The sequence below is a fragment of the Pinus tabuliformis genome, chromosome 3_2 (assembly GCF_031772625.1).
Source record: "Pinus tabuliformis cultivar Carrire ecotype Pingquan chromosome 3_2, CPIR1, whole genome shotgun sequence".
Lineage (NCBI taxonomy): Eukaryota > Viridiplantae > Streptophyta > Pinopsida > Pinales > Pinaceae > Pinus > Pinus tabuliformis.
The window spans coordinates 1156463791-1156472180 of record NC_142302.1 but is presented as its reverse complement, the minus strand read 5'-3'; the positions used below and the strand labels follow the sequence as shown (position 1 = coordinate 1156472180).

The following is an 8390-nucleotide window of genomic DNA, read 5'->3' as shown; positions in this document are numbered from 1 at the left end:
ATTGTACTACGGTACTTTTTGGAAAAATTATTTAGAAAATTTTAGTGTACTGTGACTGACAAAATTCTCCGTGTACTAACGGAAAGAATGTTTATTGGAAAGTACGAGGATGGTGGCTAGACTGACCGGCAGGCTGAGGTTTAGTTTAAAAGCATGAAGATTTTCTCATGCGAAGTTATGGTTTAATTCTCCTCCAAGTTCTCTTTTGAAAGTATAAAATTGAGCATTCCTCCATACGCTTTGATTGGGTCACTGAATGATGAGCCCAGTTCAGAAGAGAAGTCGAAAATCAAAATTAGAACCGGAGATGCCATATTATCCAATCGGATAAAACGGGAGGCGAATTTTTTAAATGAATGGTGGGACATCATGTATGATGTGAAAGTTTTCCTGAGAAGAGAGAATATTAGGAGAATTCGTATGTCAAAATCCACGGCGTCTGCCCCACCGGAAGATTAAAAATATTGAGGATGGGTTAAGACAGCCGATATACTTCGTCGACGATGACGCACAGGGCGGCGAAAGACGAAAACAAAAGGGTTTAGACAAACATTGACTGTCATATAAAAAGCTGTTTGGTATACGTACGGCTGCGATTTGGAGTTTCTGCTGGGTCGTTGAAATTTCTGGAAAGCTTTTAATTTCTTGTTTAATTATTCAGCCCAGGTTATACTCTCTCTTGCTTTTTATCCCATACAGAACCAGATAGTGTCGCTGAGTCACCCGTGCTTTCTCTTGTGCTTTTTATCCGATCCAGAACCACAGAATGTTCACGCAAAACACACAAACATCCCATTTCTTTTCTTCTTGCTTCATGTTGCATATCTTTTCATTATTGGCAGTGCATACTAAATTGATTATCTCCCAAAAAAACCTCTATCGTATTATGCTATGGCTATGTGAACGAACTTCATGTTCATACGAAGCAATTCATGTTCATGTACATGGTGCGGTCAATGGAGATGACGCGTAATCCACTCTGTCAATGAAAAGGATATTTCTCCTCTATTTCATCATAACATAGTGGCCACACAAACAACCCCCAACGAGAGCAACCGCATCATACAAACTTCCCGGTTGGTGTTGACAATACTACTCACCTCTTTGCGGGCTTCTCCTCCGTGTTTACCTGCGAGGAGGATCCGTAGGTATTGGTTTCAACTTCATACAGCGCCCCGGGTTCACAGGCGAGGGCTTTTTATTATAGGGATTAGTTTTACAGCCGTGTGGTGATGGCGATGAAAAGAGACGAGGATGATGGTCACAAAGTTAAACTGAACGTTGCGGGAAAACAATTTGTGACGAGCCCGAGTACTCTAGCAAACGCAGGGCGGGAATCGATGCTGGGAGCCATGATCAACCAAGATTGGGCGCCTGAGAAACCAAATTCCCACGAGTATTTCATCGACAGAAATCCAGCCTATTTCTCCCTTCTCCTCGACTTCCTGCGAACAGGGGAACTTCACGTCCCTCCACACATGTCCCACAAAGCGCTGTACAGAGAGGCGCTCTACTATGGTCTCATGGACAGAGTCCATGGGGCCACATGGGCTCGCAACTTGGATGGAAACCGAATTCGACTTGCCGCTTCCATTCATGGAAGAGCCACGGGAGACGCCACCGCTATCAGGGCAGCGCAGGACGGAGGATGCTGCGTGACACACGGCAGCATGGTTCATGTCTACGATTGGACCATGGAAGAGCTACAACCCCTCAATCTTGATTACCATCTCGTTAATGATGTGGGTTTTCTGAATCCCCAACGCCTCGTCATCGGCACTTGCGCCAGAGTGGAAGTGCCCAGCCGCGGAGGCATGGCGAGCTTCAATACCAGAACGGGAAAGCTGGAGCATAGATTCCAGGTGTGCCTTCAGGGCGACCAACACAAAAATTTCACGGCCGGAGCCCTCGCCAGCAGCAGCCACGGTCACGTGTACGCCAGTTGCAGAGGGTTAAACGCCGAATACGGAGTAGGGGTGTGGGATGAGACTACAGGTGAGCAAGTGGGTTTTGTATACGATTGGCCCCTCGGAGATGCAGGGAAGCTACAGTGGCTTCCCCAGAGCAATCTCGTCCTGGCGGCGACTCTGTATCCTCGAAGTGATGATGCTCACATCAGCTTGATGGATTTTCGGGAAAAGAACAGCGCGGTGTTGTCGTGGACAGACTGCCATCTGTTGGACGACAAAGTGGTGGTCGACACCGTGGCCATGGAAGATTGCAGAACCGTTTGTGTGGTCAATCAATATGATAATCTCGGTTTTCTGGATATGAGGTCCATGAACCATGTCAAGTGGTGTCACCGGAATCGGCCCGGAAAGATGGTATCTCAATCAGTTGAAGAGGAAGAAAGATTGTATTCCAAATTGGCAGCTTGCGGACTGCAGCTTTTCTCGACAAAGAAGGAGAAGGTGCACGTATTCTGTGCTCCTCATTGGGTGCTCACATCGCAGATAGAGAACAAACGCGGACCATGTGGAGGCGGTATCGCCGATATTGCTGTTGGCGGAGACCGTCTGTTTGTTTTGTATGATGAAGAAGATGTGTTTGATGTTTGGGAAACTCCAGTTTCCATGAACACCAATGTTTATAGGGAGGATGAGTAGCAGCCTATTAGGTTTTGATACATTATACTTGTGTATTGTACTATATTGATACTGTACAGCTGATCAGATACAGTATGCTGAAGATTTGAGAACAAAAGCTTTTATATAAATATAAACCGATTTTGATTCTTCTTTGGTTTTAAGCTGCAACCCAAAGAATCTATTTTGATGATTAGCTTCCAATTGAAACTTAATTAAATAAAAATGTAAGAATTTATGTTAAACTACTTTGTTTTCGGACCGACTCCATCATCGACATTGCGTGTTATATTCTGTGAAGTAACCGAATGGTCAGGCGATAAGAAGCAGCCTTGGTTTGGAAGAATTGCGTGAAAATCTGGATTGCTCCATGCCTTTGATTGAGTCTCTCAGTAAAAGGTCCAAATTCCAAGCGACGACCACCGGGCCAGTTCTCAAGATAGTTCACTTATTACCTCCATGTCTTGTTTCGGTGTAAAAATTGTAAAAATAAGTTAATTACTCTTAGGAGGAGTTAGAGGAGTTCGTTAAAGTTAGAGTAAGTTAATTAAATTTAGAGTCTTATAGTTGAATTTATAGTGTTGTTATATGTTAAGTGGTTAGTTGGAAAAAATTAAATACCTTTTTACAGGATTCATTATAAAAATAAAATTTTGTGAAATTAATAGAACAACCCCCAACTCATATCTTTGGAGTGAATTTTATGTTTAAGCTTTTCTGCTTTTCCAAGCAATTGATATTGGAGTTAAAGAAAGATCACAAGTTCACTGATGCTTTAAGAAAACCCTTTAAAAAGTGACAAGAAAAAAAGTTCCCATTTTTTTTTTTAAATTACACCAATTTCGAGGAGTGAAAGTCATAGTGTACTTATCCTTTTTCGGCAGCACGTGGAGCGTGGAGTACCTTTCGCGCATATATATATATATATATATATATATATATATAAAAGTGTGAAGACAATATCCCTACGTTTATATATGAGAGGCTCATATAACGTACGAGAGACTTTGAAAAGGTTTTTTTAATTTTTATATGAGCGTGAGTGATTTTTTAGAGTTTTATAAAGGGTGCATTAAAATCTTTAAAACTTTTTATTAAAAAAGATGGTTTATAAAGTTTTCGAAAAGGATTTTGCAAAAGTTTTTTTTACTAAAAATAAAATAAAATTTGGAGTTTATTTAAGGGTTTCTAAATGGAGAAATTTTAGACATTTTATTTAAAGTGTTTTAAAGAGTATTTTTGAAGAAAGAGGTTTTCTCAAATTTCTAGTTTTAGTTTCCATCGTTTACATGGAATGATTATGATGTGTGGGCCATTAAGATGGCGACCACGTTGCAGGCACATGATGTTTGGGATTATGTCTAGTTTGGGTTTTCAGAACCTAAGAATGAAGCATAAGAACGAGCTCTCACTAATGCAGAGAGGGAACAATGGAAGAAGGACAAGAAGAAGAATGCACAAGCGTTGCAACTTATCCAACAGAGAGTGGACCGAGCAGTGTTCCAGAAGATTATGATCATGTCTTCAACAAAGGAAGCATGAGATACTTTGGCAACAAGTTATAAAGGTATGGCCAAAGTCAATATTGTTAAGTTGTAGAATACTAAGAGAGAGTTTGAAATTCCGTAGATGAAGGAGACAAAGGACATCGATTATTTCATGAATCGGGTCATGAGTGTTGTAAATCAGTTAAAAATTTATGGTGAGGAAATTAAAGAACAAACAGTGGTTAAGAAGGTCCTCAGATCTTTGTCTACCAAATTTGATGTTGTAGTAGTAGACATAGAAGAAGCCATGGATTTGGGATTATTAACAATCGATGAGTTGATGGGATCACTTCTATCACATAAGGCAAGGGTAGACAAAAATAAGGATTCCACTTCAGAGACCACTTTCAAAAGTCAGGTTTTTATTTCAAGAGACAGAGATCGAGGTAGAAGTAGATCGAGAGGCAAAGGACGAGGCATAAGATATGGTGGTCAGAGAGATGGCCAAGAAGAGCATGAACATGAAAGTGGAAGCAACTGTAGAAAATTCAATAATAATCAAAGATTTGACTGTAGAAAATTCAATAATAATCAAAGATTTGACAAATCAAAGGTGAGATGTTATTATTGCAATAAATTTGGTCACTATGTTCGTGATTGCAGGAAGAAGATAGCTTATCAAGGGAACCAAAGAGCTAATGTCACTACAGAGAGTACTAATTCCATGTTCCTAGCTTGCCATACCATGCACGAAACTTCTGATAGCGTGTGGCTTTTAGACATTGGTTGTAGTAACCACATGAAAGGCAACAAGAATTTAGTTTCAAATTTGGATCAATCTATGAAAATAGAGGTAAAGTTGGGGACTGAAAATACTATGCATGTAGATGGAAAATGAGTGGTCAACATTTTGACCAAGCAGGGGGAGACAAAGAAAATATCAAAGGTATATTATGTTCCTAGTCTCAAACATAATTTGATAAGTGTTGGTCAATTGACACAGAAAAGATACAGAGTTACCTTTCAAGGTCAAGAATGTGTTATATATGACAATTCCCCAAGCAAGCAGCTAATAGCAAAGGTGCAGATGGCGAGGAACAAGCTATTTCCTCTAATTATGAATTACGGTGATCAGGTCGGTTCTTTTACATTTGGATGTTCTAGTGATTATTGGTTATGACACTTTCGATTTGGACACTTGCACTTTTCTAATGTAAGATTGTTGCAAAAGAAACAGATGGTTAGAGGATTACCTCCCATCAAAGAACCTGCTAGTATCCAGCCCCATTTTCCACCATTCACAGGGAAGGATTATGATGTGTGGGCCATTAAGATGGCGACCACGTTTCATGCACATGATGTTTGGGTTATGTTCAGTTTGGGTTTTCTGAACCTAAGAATGAAGCAGAAGAATGAGCTCTCACTATTGCAGAGAGGGAACAATGGAAGAAGGACAAGAAGAGAATGCACAAGCGTTGCAGCTCACCCAGCAGGGAGTGGACCGAGCAGTGTTCCAAAATATTATGATCACGTTTTCAACAAAGGAAGAATGAGATACTTTTGCGACAAGCTATAAATGTATGACCAAAGTAAATATTGTTAAGTTGCAGAATACTAGGAGATATTTTGAAATTTCGCAGATGAAGGAGACAAAGGACATCGATTCTTTCATGAATCGGGTGATGAGTGTTGTAAATCAGTTAAAAATTCATGGTGAGGAAATTAAAGATAAAACAGTGGTTGAGAAGGTCCTGAGATCTTTGTCTACCAAATTTAATGTTGTTGTAGCGGCCATAGAAGAAGCCAAGGATTTGGCATCATTAACAGTTGATGAGTTGATGGGATCACTTCTATCACATGAGGCAAGGATAGACAGAAATAAGGATTCCACTTCAGAGACCACTTTTAAAAGCCAGGTTTCTATTTCAAGAGACATAGGTCGAGGCATAAGTAGATCAAGAGGCAGAGGATGAGGTCTATAGAAGATATGGTGGTTAGAGAGATGGCCAAGAAGAGCATGAAAATGAAAGTGGAAGAAACTGCAGAAAATTCAATAATAATCAAAGTTGAGATGTTATTATTTCAATAAATTTAGTCATTATGCTCGTGATTACAGGAAGAAGATAGTTGATCAAGGGAACCAGAGAGCTAATGTCACTACAAAGAGTACTAACTGAATTTTCCTAGCTTGCCATACCATGTGATCCAGGTGGCTCCAGAGACACACACAGGACAAAGAGGGCTTATGAATGCTCAAAAATCAAAGTTCTTGGATTATGCTTGAACCAGGTTCATGTTAAATATCTCATCGTCGCGATCGCGATGGTGTGAATGGTTCATCAATCCGAGTCCATATGAGGAAGATAGAGGCAGACAAATTTTGGTTGACTTTTGCTGACTCGGCAAGATTAATGAAGATACAAATTGGAATTTTTTCGGTTGACGGAATCCGGCCAACTCCGGCCGGATTCCGGGTGAAATTGTGGCCTCATTAGAATGACTCCTACGGTCAAAATTTCGGAAATTCAAAGACGAATTATATGTGTAAAAATAAAAATATAAAATATAAAAAAAAGGAAGGTGGCGGGCCACCATCCCCACCACCCCCACGCCTCCCTCAACCAACGTAACAATATGTGTATTGGTGGAGGGGCGGGCCATGACCCCCAGCCCCTCCCACGGGAACTGTTAAAAACTCGAATGGAGCGAAGTTTTGGGTGGGCTGGTCCTTGGGGCACATACCCAATCCCAAAACGCGCCAACCACTGCCAACCTTAATTACAATGGAGTCGGTGGGAGATGGGATGGGCGGGCTGCCTAAGGCAGGGCCAACTTGACCCTTATCTAAAATTAAAATATTTGTTATATGAAAAGGGGAGGAGGCAGGGTTTGATCGCCCGACCTCCTCCATATAACCAGATCTCAAACCAACTACGCTACAACGGTTTTATTGATTAATCCGCCCAAAAATTTATATAACTCGTCATTCAGAAGTGCAACCAAGGCAGAGGAGGCTAGGAGCGCACACGCAAATCGATGCAGGTGGAACCATGATTGCTGTAGAAATAGGGAGCAGAACCATGACCCTTGAAATTTTCTCGAGGAGGTATTTTTTCTCCATGTCGGAATATAGTCAAGTTTAAAGACGTTTTTCATGGTTTTCCGCAGGGATTGCAATGGCAAGGTCGAATTCGCCTTTTGAGTTGCATATTTCCAGTCCACCCATGGAGCAGAATCTTTGAGGAATCTAGGGGGAATCTAAAAGATTCCTTGAGCCCCATATTTTCACTTTCTCATAATTCAGAAATTTGACAATCGATTTTGCATTGTTCGATGCCACAAATCTGATGATGCGTCCAGATTTTTTATTTTCTATTCTTCAAGCACTTTTGTAAGTGGAGTGCAAGTGTCAACATTCATGTGTCAGCATTCATTTCCATGTGATTGAACGCTGTGAGATTGATGGTCCGAACAACTTCAGCAGCTTGACATTCGTTTCTTCAGATGGCCCCAAGATGTGAGGTAATGCAGTGTGTTCATGTACTTGTTTTGCTATGCATTGTGCTACACATATACTTGTTTTGATGTTTGATATGGGATCCTATTTCTTACTCGTTTTCATGATTCCTGCTTGATGTGATGCGGAATCATCTGTGTGATGTACTTGTTGTCATGATTCTTCCTGTTGTGTTTTGAGGTCCCTTTGTTGTATGTTTATGGGATACTCATGTTGTCGTCATGCATGTTTGCACTAAGATCCCTTTTATGCCATGTTGGCGGGATGATCATCATGCATGAGTTTGTGTCATACTGATAGGAGTCTTTTAACTGAGAGTTCTTATAGTGGAACATCTCTTGGAGCCACTCCTGCGTGAGGGAATTTTCCTTGTATGATAGCGACATCACCTCTTATGTGTTAACCCCTATTTATCCTACATTAATTATCAACCCAGGGATGATTTTTTATCTCAAGAGTGTACTCAGTCTGAGGCGGTCACTTGCTCAAGAGTAATGTTTTGCAGTATAGTGCTTTAAAATGCAAAGATAAATGAATGCTGGAAACAAAATCTAATTGGAACAACAAGAAACTGAAATGTTCTGTAACTAAATCATTCACTCAAACAATCATCAGTCGAGGACTCAGTAATGATAACTCTCTCCCCTATAAACTGATGCAAATGAAAATCAATCATAGGCAAGATCTCCAATCTGAGAACTTAGACAGCGGTAGTCAGTGTCCTTTACAGTTGTAGATCCTTCAATCCACACTAAAGCAAATAACTGGAAATAGCAATTCAATTGACAGAAAAGGAACAAC

General features: G+C 40.6%; 1 pseudogene; it reads left to right on the top strand.

Moving 5' to 3' along the window:
• Positions 1–1054: 1054 nt before the first annotated feature.
• LOC149184824 (BTB/POZ domain-containing protein At2g24240 pseudogene) lies at positions 1055–2693 on the top strand (annotated as a pseudogene).
• Positions 2694–8390: the final 5697 nt, after the last annotated feature.